This window comes from Pinus tabuliformis, chromosome 8 (assembly GCF_031772625.1).
Source record: "Pinus tabuliformis cultivar Carrire ecotype Pingquan chromosome 8, CPIR1, whole genome shotgun sequence".
NCBI classification, from domain to species: domain Eukaryota; kingdom Viridiplantae; phylum Streptophyta; class Pinopsida; order Pinales; family Pinaceae; genus Pinus; species Pinus tabuliformis.
The window spans coordinates 1,045,237,530-1,045,257,469 of record NC_142294.1 but is presented as its reverse complement, the minus strand read 5'-3'; the positions used below and the strand labels follow the sequence as shown (position 1 = coordinate 1,045,257,469).

The 19,940-nt window shown below is 39.8% G+C and overlaps 2 pseudogenes; both read left to right on the top strand.

Moving 5' to 3' along the window:
* The first annotated feature begins 12,031 nt into the window (after positions 1 to 12,031).
* Positions 12,032 to 13,425, top strand: LOC149238931 (isoleucine--tRNA ligase, chloroplastic/mitochondrial pseudogene; annotated as a pseudogene).
* Positions 13,426 to 13,901: 476 nt separating this feature from the next.
* LOC149238930 (methylmalonate-semialdehyde dehydrogenase [acylating], mitochondrial pseudogene) lies at positions 13,902 to 14,780 on the top strand (annotated as a pseudogene).
* The last annotated feature ends 5,160 nt before the right edge of the window (positions 14,781 to 19,940 follow it).

Here is a 19,940-nt window from a genome sequence, read left to right as displayed (position 1 = left end):
TACTGCATTGGGAATTTTTCTCTCTCACACATGTGGATCAAGAAGGATGAAATTCAAAAGATGAATTACAAGGTCGAAATTATAGAATTGACTATAGTTGGATCAGTGTTGACCAGCACCTTCTGGACATAATTTGACTTCGATCTTTTGGGGATATTTATATCTCATCAGGCCACAACTTTTGGCACAAAAACCAAGGTTTTCATAGCACTTTGATCAAATACCAAATTATTGGTTGACCACAGATTTCAGGAGAGCAGTTTGATCGAGTTTGACTATTGACATGTCATTGTTTTGGATGACTTTGACCACCTGATCAGGTTGAGTTTGACTGGGGAAGACTGGTTTTTTTTTAATTATATTGTTGCTTTGACCAACGCTAACTTTCTCGTTAGGGCTAAAGTTTGACTGCAAAAATTGATAGGGTTGTTTTGACTTTGAATTGGGGAAGTCAGTTTGAATTTTGTACTCTCTCTCTCTACTGAACATTTTGATATAATAATAAGAAGAATTGATCAAAGGGTTTTCCCCATCTTGGGGTTTTTCCCTGGCATCTGCCAAATCGGGTGTCCTCTTGTCTTGGCTTGTCTTCTGCATATTGTTTTATGCTCTACCTACTTTTACTATCAATGTAATTAATGGTTAATGTGATTGTTACTAGAAATCTAAATTGGATATTTCTATTGGGTTTCTTAAGGAACATTGAAGTAATTGTGCTAAGCATATAACATACCATTGTTAACTAAAAATTAACATGGTATCAGAGCCCAAGTGAAGAAAAATCTCAATCAAGAGAGAGAAAAACAATCACTAAGAAAGAGTTGTTGGACAAGAATATTGGTCTAGCTTCAATGGTGACTACGTCATACTTCAAATCTGAGGATAGGCTCAAGGAAAAATCCAACTATCATGCATGGAAGATGACTTTGGATTTGACTTTGGAAGAGAAGTATGTTATGGACTATGTGCAGGGAAAATTGGTGGAGCCTCCTTCAATTGCACATGTTGATGCAAAGACAAAGCACAATAAAGGTGAGGTCAAAGCTAAAAGAATTATCATTGATTTCGTTCAAAAGAATTTGGTTGCCTATATTTCTGATTTGGGAACATCTAAAGAGATGTATGAAAAGTTTATTGGGATGTTCAAAGTAAATAATTTAAATCAAATCCTCTTTCTCAAGAACAAGTTGAAGTACATCAATATGGATAGAGTGGAGGTTATCCAATCCTACTTAATGAGGATTACAAAAATAAAAAATGATCTTCTATCTATTGGAGAAGTTGTTGTTGACAGGGAGCTCACTCTCATCACTCTTGGAGGTCTCACAAGAGCATGGGATGTGTTTAACAACACCATTCATAACAATGAAAGGATTCCTAGTCTCGATGAATTATTCACTACATGCACTCAAGAAGAGATGAGGATGATGGATAGAGACAAGCCTTCAAATGGAAATGAACCTACTTCTTTCTCCGCTCATGCAAAGAGGAAGAACAATGCTTGTCCAAAAAGACAAGGTCAAGGGTTAAAGCATGGATTCAAAGAAGGAATACAAGGAAGGTGCTAGAACTGTAATAGGTTTGGCCATTATGCTAGAGAATGTCCTCACAAGAAGGATGCTCCACGGGATGATGACAACCACAACAATTTCAAAGGAAATTGAAATCAAAGGAACAACGGGTTCAACAATAAAGGAAAGGGAAATGCTCCCGATGCTCGATTTGGTAATGGTCGACTCCCAAAAAGACGAGAAACTTTAGGTATGAGGAAAGTAATGTTGTAGGAAAAAAAGGAATTTTATCTTATTCTCGCCTGTGGTGCAGGTAAATTCTCAATGCGGACACAAACAATTCCTCTAGCCTGAGAGAGCAAGTCTAGCCACAAACAAACAATCTATGGCAAATCTCCTTAATCTAGAATCAACTAAGAGGGCCCACCTCTTAGAACGTTATTCCGCTTGGTGATGGCCATGTTTTCTCACTCCAGCTATCCTCCATTTCCTTCCTTTAAATACCTGAAACAAGCAAACAACAACAACAACAAACATGATAGCATGCAATATTTTATTCAACCTGCTTAATAGGTCAAGGAACATTAAGCCATAAATATGTGAAATAACACTTCATGTAGGAAATCAATCGATAGTTGCATTAGTATAAATCAGAAAGAGATTACAACCGGTGCCTTGACGTTGCTGGTCTCCTCTAACGTATTTGGGTTCCCACACTTCTGCTAGCACTTCATGGACAACCCCAAAAAATGGAATTTCAAGGCCTCTTTCCCTCTAGTCTCAAACCAAACCAAAATCACACTATTCTCCCTCAAACAGACACTAGAAATATATAAGCTATAAATGACTTGTTGGTTATTCACACTTGCTCTAAAAGCTCCAACTAAAAACTTAATTAGAACTAGCTTGTGCTTAGAAGAGAGGTTTATATAGCTTGGATGGAGGGGAGATGGTTCCTCTTCTCATGGGAGAAGGCCTTATCTCTTGGATTAGGTCCATCCTAATACGGTAAAGGAGCCCATATTGACCTCCTCAAATCCATCCAGCCTAACCATTTACCAGACTTTCGTTACGAAGCTTCTAGAGCTCGAAGCTTTTGCTCCATATTTAAGAAACTTTCCAAAAGAGGATTGGCACAACTGAGAAAGGGCTCAGTCAATCCGATCGGCACTTGGGACAATTTTAATCCTTGCATATTGGCACAAGGAGGACACGGGTCATTAGTGTTGTTCTTGTAAACTGGGATAAACAAAAGATTTTTGGGAAGTGATGGAAAAGGGAATTGTTATGCTCATGAAGAGGGATACAATGGGAGTTTATTCATGATAGGAAAGCATGTTGGGTACACCGTAGAGGTCCTCCGGGGTCCTAGACGGGGAGTACAGGGACAATCACAAAATGCTCTATAACATATGCCCCCTAAAGCGTGAAGGCCGAGCTAGAGTGAGGGGTGAAATGCTTTACAAGTGGAAGCAGGGAACCGGAGTCTGTCATTGGAAAACCTACAAGCAAGCATAGATACATATACATCACTGAAAACTCTAAATAATAATACATGAATCGTGGTATGGATGCAGCCATCTAGAGAATGATCATGTAAATGGATCCAAGGCATGGGTGCAGCCATCCAGTAGAAAGGATCATAACGAAACCAAGGTATGGTCGCAGCCATCCAATAATGAGAAGGATCACATATAACAACTCATGGTATGGTCGTAACCATCCATCCAAAAGAGACATGTATATTGACATGACCATGTCACATCGCCTCGCAACCTGGAATTGTGTAATCTTAGATGAGGCTCTTGCACTCCAAAATAACCAATCAACGTAAAAATCCTAACATGCAAATGAATGTGTTGAAGTTTAACATGCTAATAAGTCGCTTGATTACTGGTAAATGATGTGAACCGTTAAAAAATGCGAGAGAAACCACCAATAATGGCAATGGCTCTCAAGGTACTGGTAGCACAGTTCATGGAATGTGAATAAAGGAACTGATGTCGAACACCCGTGAAATCACCCGATCGAAAGCCAATGATGTGAACTTGTCGTCAAGTGCGAAGAACTTTCCATTAGGGCATGCAAGCTCTAAGGTACTGGAAGGGAGTCTCTCGGCCAACTTCTTGGATAATGAGCTGAAGTCGATAGGAAACAACCATGTCGAAGGAGGGCCATGATGTATCCCACATCATCGACATGAGACAAAGGGATGTAAATGATTTCAGATGATACATAGAATCAGGAGTAAGTGTAACTTCAGAAGGATTGACTCTTGAACATATCGGCAACACGATTTTGGAGTTTGGCAGCTTTTGGATCCATAGGATCGGTGGTCATGATGACATGGAAGAGATCAAATGGAAGGCAAGAATGAGCAGCCTAACCCAGGAAGTTCAAATGAAAAGGAGGATATCTCAACCCGACACGAAGCAGAAAGTGTCATGTTCAAGAGTGAGCTGCCAACACAACTGATAGAATTTCCAAATTTTCCCCCCCCATCTCTAGCGAGTACCCTAGTATTTTTACACAAGCTTGATGGGGATAGCATATGCTTGTAATATAAGTCCATCCTTTGGATGGATCCATCCTAGTAAGTTTTACGAGCCCTAGGAAGGAGTAGCTCGGTCTCATCATAATGACAAGTCCGATGTCATTTAAAGTTTAACGAATTCGACAAAGGGAAACTCGGTATCTTTCTCATGTTTAGAGAGTTTGAAAAAGACACGGAAAAGAAGCCTCCAGAAGGTCCCTCTTCTTAAATTTGTGTCTCTCGAGCCCGAAAAGGTAGAAAACGATACTTGAGAGAACCGCTTGACCATTTCAATGGAGTACCTTTTTGGTAAATAGTTTATCCCAGCTCGAAAAATGGGTAAACGTATATTGGGTAAACAGCGTTTCACAACATTTAATGAGTTCAAAAACGATAAGAGCTCGACAATATTTTCATGTTTTAAGAGTTGGAAAAGTGTTGAAACCAAAACCCTCGTTTTTATTCTCTTTAACGAGTCAAAAAGGGAAAAATACTCGGCAATATTTTCATTTTTACGAGTCAGAAAAGAGCTTAAAGGTGACTTGTACTGGAGGAACGAGTGGTATAAAGGAGAGTAACTAGTTCTAGTTATGATGGAATTGCTCAAAAACTAAGAGGTCAAGAGGATGACTAACAAAACCACTAATCGCTATGGTTCCTTAGAAAAGAAAAAAACAACCAAGTGAAAGCATATGATCGGCTAAAGAGATGGTGGCGATGGAAAGAAACAACTAGGCTCATCTAGCAGAATTTAGCTGATAAAAACGCAATCACGAGATGTGAGTTGGGCGCATGGGTTCATTTTTACACAACCTTGAACCATGGAGAACGCTGCTTGAATTTGGTTTGATGTTAAAACAAGCTTGAAATGAAAAAACTATGCTTGAGATAAGTTTGCATGCCCCCGGCATAATGACTCAATTCAAGGTACATGCCCCCCAAGCTTCATTTCATTCAACTAGGTGGATGGAATGAAGGTTCACTTTTGAGATCCAGGAAAGACTCGACTGGGATTTTACGAGATCTTAATCAAAGACTCAATTTGGAAAAGGAGTTGCTTCATTTTTTTAATGAGGTTGACATAGTAAAAGAATTATCCTCGAGACCCTTGTTTCATTTTTTAACCAGCTTGACACAAGACAAAGAACTATGTTCACGACTCCTTGTTTCATTTTTTAACGATCTTAACACAAGACAAGGAACTATGCTCACCCCTTGTTTCATTTTTTAACGAGGTTAACACAAGACCAGGAACTATCGTCATCCCTTGTTTCATTTTTTAACGAGGTTAACACAAGACCAGGAACTATCCTCATCACATCTATTCATGAACCATACGAGAACATGGCTCCCAAGAGGTCTTCACTATATGGAAGAACCACGCTTAGGAGGAATACATGTCATTTGGTACCAAAGACAGATCGGGTTCAAATTCCCCCAGTACATATTGTACAATACCATATGTGTGATCATCAGTAGATGCGAAGATGGAATGGGTAGCTAGATAATTGACCTGTAGCGGGGAAGGTACTACTTGCAAACAATATCTGATTGGGGATGATGGTTGCAAAGGAGATGCCTAGTGACCAATTAACGACAGTTGATCAATAGTCACAATTCTCCCTTCTTTCGGAAAACAAACCACACAGAAAAGTGAAGAAACAAGAGATCCCATGACATAAACATAGTCGCGTCCAAGGAGAAGATTGAAATCTAAGGGACCTTGGACTACCATCACGTCTGTATAGATGGTATTTCCTCCCAAAGTAATAGGGAACTTTGGAAGGATCCCTAAGGGTTGACTAGTTACTCCGTTGAAATCCAACAGATTCTGGGGGACAGGCACAAGTTGTGGGGAACCAAAAGCTTGCCAAGTAGTAGAAGACATGATGCTAACAGATGTGCCTTCATCTAATATAGTGCCATGTACTACCATATTATAAGCTTGTACTGTGATATGGAAAGGCACATAAGATGGGAGGTGGAAAGTAGTCAATTGACTCCAATCAAAAGAAACGACAGAACTACTTGGTGGGGGTATCATATGATTTCCCCCATGCTCTACAGGAATAGGAGAAGGACTCTCCTGAACAACTGAGATGGGAGGGTCACTCTTCGATTCATGAGAATCTGAGGAGATGAGAAGAACATGAGCAGTATGATCACCACTCTCTTCCGGAACAGAGTGATCAACTGGTGGCGGGACCAAGTCAACACTCTTTTTGACCAATGGTTGGTCAAGAACAGACACAAGAGAGTCTCACTCAGGAAGAGCAGGATGGACAAGAGATGAATCCAAGTCAATCTCTTTACCAACCGGGAGAGGGTCAGAAGAAAGCTTTTGATAACCAACAAGAAGTTGGGGTTGAGGAGTTGCAAGGTTTTCCAAAACTTTGGAAGCTTTATCCATAAGAGGACAAAGGTGAATAAGATTCTCTCCTTCACATAACCTATAGGGGAATCTGATCTTCCATTTCTTCTTACCATCATTAGCTGAAGGTGTAGCATCGACATGATCTCCAGAGGTTGACGGGGATGGTCAATTCATGTCTTGAGACCATGCCTCTAAGACTATGGGGACGCCAGGACAGTCTCAAAGGAGATGGTCACCCTTACACAACTTGCAAGGGAATCTAACCTTCCATGGAGGATCGAAAGGTTTGTCGACAAGAAGTGCATTTAGAGAAATAGCTGCCTGGTTGGCCTCTCACTTATCTGACTTCTTCTTCTTCATCTTCTTCTTATTCTTCTTCTTCTTCTTAGCCTCCCGGTTACTAGTTTTGAAACTTTCACGAGGCGAAGTAGAAGAGGAAGGTGAAGAAATAGAGGAAGAAGGTGAGAGGTCAAATTTAGAATCAACGTGATTTGATTCAAATCAAGGAGATGTTTTGGTAGGATTTGGGACGCTCGAGACCACCAAGGTCGAAAACAACTAGATAGGTAAACCAATGGTTAACCCAGGAAGGGACGACATCACCATATAAGCAGCACCAGCGTTTCCAAAAGAAGGAAAAGGACAAGGATTCCCATCTAAGGGGAATCCTTGACTGGTGGACTCTAGAAATGTTTCCATTGGAATCAACCCTAAATAATTACTAAGGAATATAAATTTTAGCAGGAATATTTCGTGGGAAGTTAATTTTAAAACACTAAAACAAAAGTTTGCCTTTTCATGTTTTAAGAGTCAAGAAAAGGAAGAAAGATGACTATAGTCTCTTTCTAAGTTAACAAGATCGAAAGGACAAGTGCTCGACGATATTTTAAATTTAAAGAGTCAAAAACATCAAAATGACTTCTCAGTATAATCTAGGCAAAAGGATTACGAGGTAATCGTGAACTGCAGAATACCTCCCGGTGAACCAAGAAGTACAGGCAGGCAATCTCCCCGAATGTTGTGTTCGGTGTATCACGTTTATAAGGCGGTAGACTCGGCTTCCTATAGATAAAGGATTGAAACCTAGTGGGGCCTCCCTTTATATATACGGCGAGACGGGGAGCACAAGTCTGTACTAGCATTGTCCAGTGCCAGAGCGAATGACATCTACTAGGTTTTAAGACGTCGGAACACGTCTCTAGCCTAGACCTCTAAATGTAAGCGTTAAGTTTCAATGCTTCCTTAGGTTAATTCGATAAATTTTAATGATTGATCTTCAATTAGGTTTCAATTACAAGGCCCTACCATTTTCATCTGACAAAACTCTTACATGCAGCTATATCAAAAAACAAATCTTTGTCTTTGATGAAAGTTAACACTAATTGAGAGATAGGGAACACAAAATCAATGCAACAATCAAAGAATGAAATCTTTCACTAATATATGTCCTAAGTGCACTTAATCTTCCCTTAACAACAAAATAAGTTCCATTTCATTTCCATGCCTATGATGATGCAATTCTATCTTCTCAATAACGCTACTAATGCAATATTTTCACTTAAGCAAACTAGAATGGTGTTCTTCTTTTCATAAAATGCAAAATGAATCTTTCACATAAATCACTTTAATGAAAATTTTCACAATTCCAAACAAACAAGCATCGATCAAATGCAAAGCATGATAAATAAAACTAAAAGCAAATTCTTCCCTGAATCGAACAAACCAAACACATAAATGCTTCAATTGACAAACCAAGCAATGTAATCTAAGCTCAGAACGAGAAAAGAGACACTTGAAATAAAAGAAAAAAACGAGACTCTTTCACTCATTCGATTAAAAATGAAGCAATGAAGATGTTGTGACTAAAAGATGGAGTAAATGAAGTATAAAATTAGAAACTTGACATAATTAGTAAACAAACAAATGAATGGTAATTGACCTAGATGCCCTAGGGTCATATAAACCATCCAAAAACTCAAAAATCAAGCAACAAAACTTCAAACCAATCAATCAATCAAAATCCAGAAAACAAAGCATTCTAGTCACTTACGGGCAGAAGAAGAGAGTCTGAGGGTCAAGACACACTTGCACCGGAATAGGAGAAATCCTGATTTTTTCTTAACTCAGAGACCGGCACTACTGCCTAACTGATAACTAGCGTCGATCAGCACAACCGGCACAATTAGCCAGACTAAAACTAGCGTTGATGGGCTGATCAACGCGACTGGCCAGGCTACAAGTAGCGCTAATCGAGGGATTCAAAGAAAAAATAAAAAAAGAACTTCACACAGGGCCAGACTTAACACATCAGAGGGTGGGCTAAACCAAACAAGCACACAAACCAAGCTAATGAAGCTTTCTAGTCAGGGAGAACACAGGAAAAACAAGCTAAGAGGCAGAAATTAAGAGGGCAAGACACACTGGTTATGATCTAGGGGAAACCCTAATATTCACCTACAAGAATCGGCGTGACTGCCTAACTAACAACACGTGCCAAAAGGGGGTCGGTGCAACTATTTTTGAGAAACTTGCACTGATCAGCGCGACTGTCAGAAAATAAATGCGCTAGCCGAGGATTCAAGGAAAAAAAATAAAAAATTTCAAAGGCTAAGACCAGACTTGCCACTGTAAATTTCAGGCTCAGAGCAGTAAACCAGGCAAAGCAGAGAACACTATAGGGAAATTGTGATACTAGAAAAATTCACACAAAACCATAAAATGACAATCAATCAAATAGAAGGATTGGCTCCCCAATGGAGTCGCCAATTTTTGGTGTAGGTAAATTCTCGGTGCGGACACAAACAATTCCTCTAGCCCGAGAGAGCGGGTCTGGCCACAAACAAATAATCTATGGAAAATCTCCTTAAGCTAGAATCAATTAAGAGGGCCTATCTCTTAGAACACTATTCCTCTTGGTGATGTTCTTGTTTCCTCACCCCAGCTATCTTATGTTTCCTTCCTTCGAATACCTGAAACAAGCAAACAACCACAACAACAAACATGACAGCATGCAATATTGTATTTAGCCTGCTTAATAGGTCAAGGAACATTAATCCATAAAGATGTTAAATGACACTTCATGTAGGAAATCAATCAATAGTTGCATTAGTATAAATCAGAAAGATATTACAACTAGTGCCTTGACGTTGCTGGTCCCCTCCAACGTATCCGGGTTCCCACACTTCTGCTAGCACTTCATGGACAACCCCAACAAATCGAATTTCAAGGCCTCTTTCCCTCTAGTCTCAAACCGAACCAAAATCACACTATTCTTCCTCAAACACACACTAGAAAGCTATAAGGTATAAATGACTTGTTGGTTATTCACACTTTCTCTAAAAGCTCCAACTAAAAACTTAATTATAACTAGCTTGTGCTTGGGAAGAAGAGAGGTTTATATAGCTTGGATGGAGGGGATATGGTTCCTCTTCTCATGGGAGAAGGCCTTATCTCTCGGATTATTTCCATCCTAATAGGGGAAAGGAGCCGAAACTCACCTCCTCAACTCCATCCAGCCTAACCATTTACTAGACTTCCGTTACGAATCTCCTAGAGCTGGAAGCTTCGGCTCCATATTTTAAAAAAATTCCAAAAGAGGATCAGCGTGACTGAGAAAGGGCTCAGTTGATCTAATCAGCACTAGGGACAGTTTGTAATCCCTGCATATCGGTACGAGGAGGACACGGGTCATTAGCGTCGGTCTTGTAAACTAGGATAAACAGAAGATTTTTGGGAAATGATGCAAAAGGGAATTGTTCTTCTCATGAAGAGGGATACAATGGGAGTTTCTTCATGATAGGATAGCATGTCGGGTACACTGTAGAGGTCCTCCGGGATCGTAGACGGGGAGTACAGGGACAGTGACAAAATGTTGTGTAACACCACCCTCACCACTACCTCTCCTTTGGGTACTTTGGATCATTAGCTAATTAATAGTTGTGCCTCAAGGAACTTCACTGGGTATAAGGAAGACCTATCAAATCTGATTGAAAAGAAGACTAATTTGGAGATCATACTTGGAGACAATGCCACCTACCCCGTGAAAGGGATAGGGACTGTCACTCTTCACTTAAATCAAGGTCAAACTCTTCATCTATAAGAAGTATTGTATGTACCTCATTTGAAGAAGAACCTGGTGTCTATCTCTGATATGGAAGATAAAGGCTTCAAGGTAGCATTCATTGATGGAAAGGTGTGTATTTTGCAAAGAAACCCTAAAGATGAATTTACACTTGGATTTAGGGTTGAAGGTCTCTATCAAGTTAGAGGAATTCCTTTGGGAGCTATGACTTGTGATACTTCTCTTCAATCTAAATTATGGCACCGAATATTTCCTCATCTTCATTACAAAGCCTTACTCGGGGTAAGGAAGATGGTCACAGGTATGCCCGAGTTAAACATAAACCATGAAGGTGTTTGTCAAGTTTTTGAAACTATAAAGCTTACAAGGGGTTAATTCTCCTCAAGTGAAAGTCAAATAACTGACATTCTTCAATTGGTCCATTCTGATCTATCTAGTATTTTTCCCATAATATCATTAGGAGGATACTTATACTATGAAATTTATGTGGATGACTTCTCTCACAAAACTTGGATCTATTTCTTGGAGAAGAAGGATAAAGTGTTCAAATGGTTCTGTTTTCTCAAAGCCTTGGTTGAAAATCAAACAGGGAATAAGATCAAAATATTGAGGACTGATAATGGAATGAATATGAATCAAATGAATTCAATGATTTTTGTAGAGAATCTGGTATTAAGAGGGAGACCACCACTCCATACACTCTTGAGAAAAATAGAGTTACCGAAAGGAAGAATCGAACAATCATAGAAGCCACCCATTTCATGCTTCATAACCAAGGCCTACCAAAGTTCTTATGGGGAGAAGTTGCCAAAATTGTCTTATATGTTCAAAATAGGAGCCCACGTCAAGCATTGGATTTCAAGACACCCGAAGAAGTATTCTCTGTTAAGAAACCTGATGTTTATGATTTTATAATATTTTGTTGTCTCGTGGATTTTCATTTGCCTAAAGAGAAAAGAAACAAGTTATAAGCATTTGTGGGCTATAGTGAAACTTCTAAGGCATATAGAATTTATGTGCCTTGTCAAAGAGAAGTGGAAATAAGCAATGATGTCACTTTCGATGAAGATTCTTCCCTTGGGAAAGCCATAGATCTCCCTATCACAAGGAAGGACAACAATTATGTTGCAAGAAAGAAGGATGAATATTTCGGCAGATGAACCATTGCCTGATGTTGAAGGTCAGATGGATCCCAATAATCCACCTCCAAGTGATGCCTCTACCTCAAGGAAAATACCTTTGTGGCTCAAAGATACTCTCAAAGATGATAAAAGACATATTTCTCCAAGAGGGACATTTCGTGAAAGTAAGAATCTGAATAGGTATCAAGAGTACTTAGCTACTATGTGTGTTATAGGCCATTTTGTCACATCCGATCAGTGGGACTCCTAATGGGACCATCTTGAAAAAATCACTAAGCATGTTCCCTTCATCCCCTATAATTTTAGCCCTAAATTGCATCTTTCTAGCCAATTTTAGGACCAACGCTCCCTATATGCCTACTGGGATGTGATCACCTACAGGTTGCTCCAATGTGGCATGCATTGGTCACCAGCAGGTTTCTCCCCTTTGCACCTGTGTTTGTTCTAGAAATACGGGGTAATGATCGGGATTCTAAAATCTTCCTGTTAGACTCCGTCTTCTCTGTCAGAATTAAATTGCCAGGTGGCAAAGAAAGAGTGACAGTTGTGCAACTTGTATCTAGTAATCTTAATCATGAAAACCCATGCTCTTTACTTGGTCTACTGAAAGGAAGAGAGGGGTTGTTTTGGCCTTCCGATTTATATCTTGAAGGAAGTGATCAGCATAGAGGCTGGTTTCAGAGCTCCTTGTTAACTAGCATTGCAACTACAGGACAGGCACCATACAAGAGTGTTTTAACACATGGATTCGTTTTGGATGAGAGGGGTCATAAATTGAGTAAATCTCTTGGCAACGTGATAGATTCATGGACTGTTATTGAGGGTGAGAGAAATCAAAAGGAGGCACCTGGATATGGAGCAGATGTGTTACGGCCTTGGGTTTCAAGTGTTGATTATACTAGTGATGTGATGATTGGTGCACAAATTCTCAAGCAAATGTCTGAGACATACAGAAAATTGCGTGGAACATTGAGATATCTTCTTTCAAATCTTCATGACTGGAAACCAGAGAGTGCTATTATGTATAAGGATCTCCCATTGATTGACAAACATCCTCTTTTTCAACTAGCTAATGTGATCAACACTATCAAGGAGAGCTTTGAGTGCTATCAGTTCTATAAGATTTTCCAGATTATACAGCGCTTTTCTATAGTAGACCTATCGAATTTCTACATTGATGTAGCTAAAGATTGACTATATGTTGGGGGTAAAAACAACCAAACAAGGAGGACTTGTCAGACTGTTCTTGCAGCTCATCTACTCTGTATAGTGCGGGCTATAGCTCCAATTCTACCTCACATGGCCGAGGACTCATGGCAGCACTTGCCATTTACATATAGCAGGGAAGATGGCTCTCCAGCAGAGTTTGTTTTTGAGGCACAATGGCCAAGAATAGATGAAGATTGGCTCTCTCTAGCGAAAGAGGAGGTTGAATTTTAGACAAAAGCTCTTGAGGTGACGACAGAAGTGAACAAAGTCTTGGAGATGGCCAGAACAGGAAAACTAATTGGTGCAAGTTTGGACGCAAAAGTTTACTTGTATAGTTCTGATCCAAATCTTCTCAGAAAATTCCAGCAGATGTCTATGCCTGGGGATGATGCAGATAAGTTGCATAGGATTTTCATAACTTCTCAGGTTGAGGTTTTACCTTCAATGGACCACGTATCTAGCACTGGTGCTGCATTCACTGGAACGTAGCAGGATTGGGTGACTTATGGATTGGGGTATCTCGTGCAGATGGTTCCAAGTGTGAAAGATGTTGGAATTATTCGCAGAAAATCTAAAAAATTGGAGTGAAGACCCCTCCTATGAGAAACTGCTTAGAATATAAGCACGGGTCTAACTCGAAATCGCACGAGTAACTCGGATGACCTGCTCTTGCCAGTGAGCTGACGTATATCCCGGTCATCAATCCTGCTTCTCGATATCCTTTTACGAGCAGTTGGAGGTTACCTGATTCGGCCATGTTTGATTTGTTACGAGCAGGCGGGGCCTTATCAGAGCCCAATTTAATATTGTTGTCCAGCACTACAGTGAACTCCATTGACCCTCACAGAGCTTCTACCACATGACCAACAGCTGTGCAGCTAGATGATATACAAGCTTAAAACCTCATGTAAAAGTTCGAGCTAGCGGACATTCTGTAGGAAATTCCATTATGTCGATCTGCGCTTTGCTTTCCTGCAGAAGCAAACAACGCTACGGTCTTTTCAATGAAAAATTTGTGCATTGGCCATCAAGGACTCTCTGCTTTCGAGGAATGTCGAAGACACTGCCATTTTCTGTTGGTTGTGCTGCTTCTGCAAAAACACAAGATGTTCAGACTCCTCCAAAGGTCAAAGTTCTTATTGGAGGTGAGTTTTTGGATTCTCAAGCACAAGAATGGATTGATGTTATCAATCCGGCAACACAAAATGTTGTCTCAAGGCTGCCCTTGACCACATGTGAAGAATTTCAATCAGCAATAGATGCTGCAAAACAAACTTTTCCAGCCTGGAGCAACACCCCTGTTACTTCACGTCAGCGTATAATGTTTAAGCTCCAAAAGCTCATTCGAAGGAATAGGGAAAAATTGGCAGTGAGTGTAACTACAGAACAAGGAAAGACTCTAGGTGATGCTCATGGTGATGTTTTCCGTGGGTTGGAGGTTGTAGAACATTCGTGCAACATGGCAAGCTTACAAATGGGAGAGTTTGTGGAGAATGTATCATCTGGCATTGATACGTATAGTATCAGGCAACCTCTAGGTGTTTGTGCTGGGATATGCCCATTCAACTTTCCGACTATGATTCCTTTGTGGATGTTTCCATTGGGAGTCACAGCTAGTAACACATATATCTTGAAGCCTTCAAAGAAAGATCCTGGAGCCGCAATGCTTCTAGCCGAGTTAGCAATGGAGGTTGGGAGCTTGGAGGAGGCCATTGATATTGTAAACAAAAATCAATATGGCAACGGGGCTTCTATGTTCACAACATTAGGTGTAGCTGCAAGAAAATTTCAACATGAGATTGAAGCAGGCCAGGTTGGTATTAAAATACCAATACCAGTTCCGTTTCCCTTTTTCTCATTCATGGGTTCAAAGGCATACAACAGAGCGCTATTCAAACGGAGCCAAAACAGCAGAAGACATAGGATTTGATTCCTATTTCAAGACTTCAGTTAATGATTCAACAGGATCTGCGCTCCAGTTTGTCGGCCATCAGAGGATTTTTAGAGGGACGCTGTATTATTTTAGAATAGATGTAACGCTCCTTTCTAATTTTTTGTAATTTCAGTTGAAACAGCGCCCTTATTGTTGGGTCGATCTGTTGTTTTTTCTAGAATAGTTTATTTAATGTATTAAAATAATCATTTGTAAGAGTGTGAGGGGAGAGAGTTATGAACACTGGTGGAGGAGAGAGAACAAAGTTTCATTGTACAGATTTGACAGAGATTTTAACTAAAAAATGCAGCTCTGACCCCTGAGATTCCTGTGGTATGAGATTTAACATTTGTGTCCTCTTTTGTTTCATATGTAACCTGTTATGTGTTCATGTCATTTCATGATCGTTTCCATTTGAACAAATGAAGTGTTAAGGTAGAATTCATAATTTATATGCTCTGCCTTTAAGTTTGTTCATATTTAATGTTTTCTTCTGTTTGACAAGGATTCATCTTCTATGCCCTTGTCAGCTCCTCAACAGTCTTGCCATTCCATTTAATCTCAATTTGATGTTAAAATTTCTTGCCTACCTTGCCTCAGGAGATAATCTGTGTTCTTGATTATATTTCTCTGTTCAAGGCTGGTTCTTTGCCCCATGCAGCCCAGGAAAACCCCATCATTTATTAAAAACCCCTTTTTATCAATTTACTAGCCTAAAATCAGTTTCTTTTAAAGTCATCTCAGCCCCTTTTGAAAACTTTTTGCTGAGATAGACTGGAGAGAGCCCTCTCCTGCCCCGTAGGGCTAGCTACGAGGCTAAGTGGTTTGATGTTTCCTTGGATTTTTCCTTCTTCAGCCTGAGGCCAAATTTGAGCGCTAACATATTGGCGACCATACTGGGGAGAACAAACTTGTTTGTGGATTGATGTCTGTGTTTCATAATTCTTAGACGGAGCCTGAACTTATGCTAGGTAGCCTTCGAAACGCTTTTGCTTTGCATAAGCCGAAGTAGATAAATGCTGCTTCAGTCAATCTCCGTGAGCTTGTGAATACGGCCACTTCGATTGCATTTTACCCCAGTTCATTTGTAAACTCTGAACTTTTGGATGATTAGTTGAGAGTTTTCACAGGCTGATTGGTTATTTGTTCCTCGATATCCAAACTGGCTTCAGATTCTAAACATATATTCAAATCTCATTCATGTCCAGTTGTTTTTGAGTATCTTGAAGACATTGATTTTGACGAAAGTTTTGAGTTGTCCTTGTTCAAAACCAAATCTGAAAGTGCACTTGGTTCTCTAGTTCCCAACCCTGATTTTGCTGTTGCTCTTGAAATCGAGAGACATAATAAATTGGTTGAAAATTTCATCCTAAGACACCTTCAAACAAATATCCAAGTCACTAATCTTGCTGATTTCCTAGAAACTATATCTAGCAATATTGGATCTACTATCACGGCTTCAGTTTCACACGAACAGACCAATCCTCTTTTTATTTCTATATCCCCTATAGTCACACATCCTGAATCAACAGTTAATTCTCCTTCTTCGTCACATACCGCTTCTCCTCTGCCTACACCTCCCTATACCCCTCATACTACAGCTACACCCACTCCACCTGCTACTCCTAGACCCAATCTACCTAAAGCAATGGTTGCTCGGTTTGCTCCACTTGCTCTTCCTCAAAATCTGCATGATATGCCAGCTGATTATCAGAGTAAAATTTCCATGTTTGATGGCACTCCTCAGGGTGTTTCCGCTCAGCAGCATATAGACAAGATGACAACTTTCTTTGATCTATATGAGATAGATGAAGAGGATGTAACTATGCGTTTGTTTGTACAAACATTCGATGGAGAAGTAAGAAAATGGTTCAGAGGTTTGACAGCTAGAAGTATACCCACATTGGAAGAACTTCAGAAGCAGTTTCTAGATCGATGGGAAATCAGAAAGGATCCACTTCAGATTAATGCTGAGTATAACAATCTCAAACGTAATCATGGTGAGTCAGTCCAAGATTACATTATCAGATTTAACACAGTTTATAATGCTATTCCAGATGATTTAAGGCCATCTAGAAAGTCAGCACTTCTCAAATTCCCAGATGGTTTTGATCCGGAGATGGCTTATTCATTGCGAGATAGAGATCCGCCTACCTTGGAGGATATGCAGAAAATCGTTGTTAGTGTTGAAGCGAATTTGAATGATAAGAGAGCAAGGATGAAAGCCGAAAAGCGAGTGACAATCAAAGAAGAAGCTTCTACATCAGATCAGCTCCTTCGCAAGGTAGCTACGTTGCTTGAAAATACACATCTCAGCAAGCCGGAACCGCAGATCCGTAATCCTAATTTCCGAGGTCCACAGTAGCCACAATACAGAATCAAGCAGCGTGAAACTAGGGCACAAGAAACAGCAGTTCAACAACAAATAAAACCTAAGCTTCAGCAGAATTTTGTTAGCCAAGAATCCGAGGATGAAGGTGATACTATAGGAGAGGAAAATCACTTTTTTACTCTTGATGATCTGCCTACCTATATTACAAAAGAAGAAGAATTTGTGCGAAATTCCATCATACATCAAGATGAGAATTATATCCTATCGAATGAGGCAGCACTTGAGGAAGAATCGGAGGAGTACCAAAGAGGATATCTCAATGCTTTGTCCGCTCAGCAGAGACAATTAAGAAATCGAGCTGTTCCCATAAATCCCATTCAGAAAAAGAAAGATACTTCAGCAAAAAATGATTCCCCACAGACAAAAGTAAAAGATATAATTGATCCCCCAGCAAGTCAATCATCTTTAGCGGATAAGGTAAATCAGCCACCAAGCATAATGAAGGATAAAGTCGAAAGAAGAGAAGTTCCGGCCAAAGAAGGTGAAAAAGTTTCAACATTTAGTTTGGAGAATGAAATTTCAAAGCTAAAAGTGTCTATTCCATTGATTGAAATCATGAAAAACACTACCTACCGAGGTCAAATTTCCAAAATTCTGAATATTGATCCAATGCTTGACACGGTAAATGTAGAAGATGATCAGCCGGAATTAATTTTTGGGCCTGCTTTGAATGGTGAGTCTCCTGAAAATGATGTTCCTCCCTTCTATATCAGTTTGAGGTTGCACGAGTATATTTTACATAATGCCATGTTTGACTCGGGTGCTTCGCATAATTTGATGCCGAAAGCAATCATGGAAAGGTTGGGATTGGACATCACAAGAAAATATCATGATTTGTATTCATTTGATTCCAGTCGGGTAAAGTGTATCGGATTGATCAAGGACTTGGTGGTAAGCCTAGATCAAATTCCAGCTAAGAATGTCTTGATGGATGTGGTTGTGGCAGATATTCCTCCACGATTTGGTATGTTGCTTTCTAGATCTTGGGGAGCTAAGTTGAAAGGTACACTTCAGCTAGACTTTTCTTATGCTACAATTCCAGTCTTCGGTCAAATGAGAAAGTTATATCGGGAGCAAAAGATGAAATACATGATAACTAGTAAAGAAAAGCCAGTAAATCATCCTGTAAATTATGTACATACAGATTTGGAGTCGTTTGTTTTGTTTGCTGATAATTTTAATGAGATAGATAGTCAGTTAGTTCAAGCAGAAGATATACCAGAGATTACCGAAAATTTTCGAGAAGTTTTGCAAAAGGAAAGAGAAGAAAAGCCAGCTGCCATGGAGCAAACAGCTGAAGCTAATGGGCAGCAAGCAGAAAAAGCAGAGGCAACACATTTTCAGCACTTGGAGGATGATGAAGATGGTCTTTGGACCATGGATTTTGACGGCGTTGTGGGCAGCGATGGTGCTGGTATTGGTGTGTGGATTCGAAGTCCCTTTTCTGCCCAAGACAAAGTCCCAAGCAAGGTGAGAGTTTGCTCTTATAAACTAGCATTCGATTGTTCAAATAATGAGGCGGAATATGAGGCTCTCATTGCTGGCCTTAAAATTCTTCGAAAGCTGAAAGCAAAGAAGATTGCAGTCTATGGCGACTCCGAGTTGGTAATAAAGCAAGTGAAAGGTGAGTTCCAGGCCAAGCATCCTCGCATGAGAGCATATCGAAATGTTGTCCTAGATATTTTGAAACTATTTTCTGAACATACTTTGACGTGTGTGCCCCGCATACAAAATGGTGTTGCTGATGCATTGGCCAAAGCAGCAAGTAACCTAAAAATTCCAATGAATTCCAGCAACAAATTTGAGATTTATGTGAAGCACCGTCCTACAGTTCCGGATAATCAAAGATGTTGGCAAGTCTTCCAGGATGATGAAGAAATCAAATATTTTCTGCAGATTGAAGGTGAGTTTAAGGACATCTCCGTAGATACAGAACCAGATGAGGTAAATCAAATGGATGTGCTGCAACTTAAGGATAATTTTATTTCTAAAGGATTGATTCCTTTGGAAGAGCTGTTTGATCAAGATGATGTGGCCCACAAGCCGACATTGAGACCAACCGAGGAAGGTGTTGAGGAGGTAAATATTGGAGCAGCTGAGAATCCTAAGATGGTAAAATTATCTAAGTCATTATCACTAAAGGTAAAGAAACAGTATGTCAGATTGTTGTCTTCGTTTTCTAATGTCTTTTCATGGGATTATTCAGATCTGAAAACATATGATAATAATATCATTCAGCATACTATTCCTATAAAGCCAAATCAAAAGCCTTTCCGCCAAAAGTTGAGGAGAATCAATCCTAAATTGCTGCCATTGATAGAAAAAGCAGTGAATAGGTTGTACAAGTCTGGAATCATAGTACCTATCATATTTTCCGATTGGATATCAAATTTGGTGCCCGTAAGAAAGAAGACCGGTGAGATCCGTTTATGCATTGACTTCAGGAATTTGAATAAGGTATCTTTAAAGGACAATTATCCGCTGCCCAAAATGGATCATATATTGCAACGAGTAGTTGGAGCATCAAGGATGTCACTACTCGATGGCTATTCCGGGTACAATCAGATTTTGGTGCATGAAGATGATCGTGACAAAACCGCATTCACTACTCCATGGGGTACATTTCATTATGCAAAAATGCCATTTGGCTTGAAAAATGCAGGTGCCACTTTTCAGCGTGCGATGGACATGGCTTTTGCCAATGAGAAAGATGTCTTCTTAGTTGTTTACCTTGATGATTTGACTGTATTTTCAAAATCTGATGA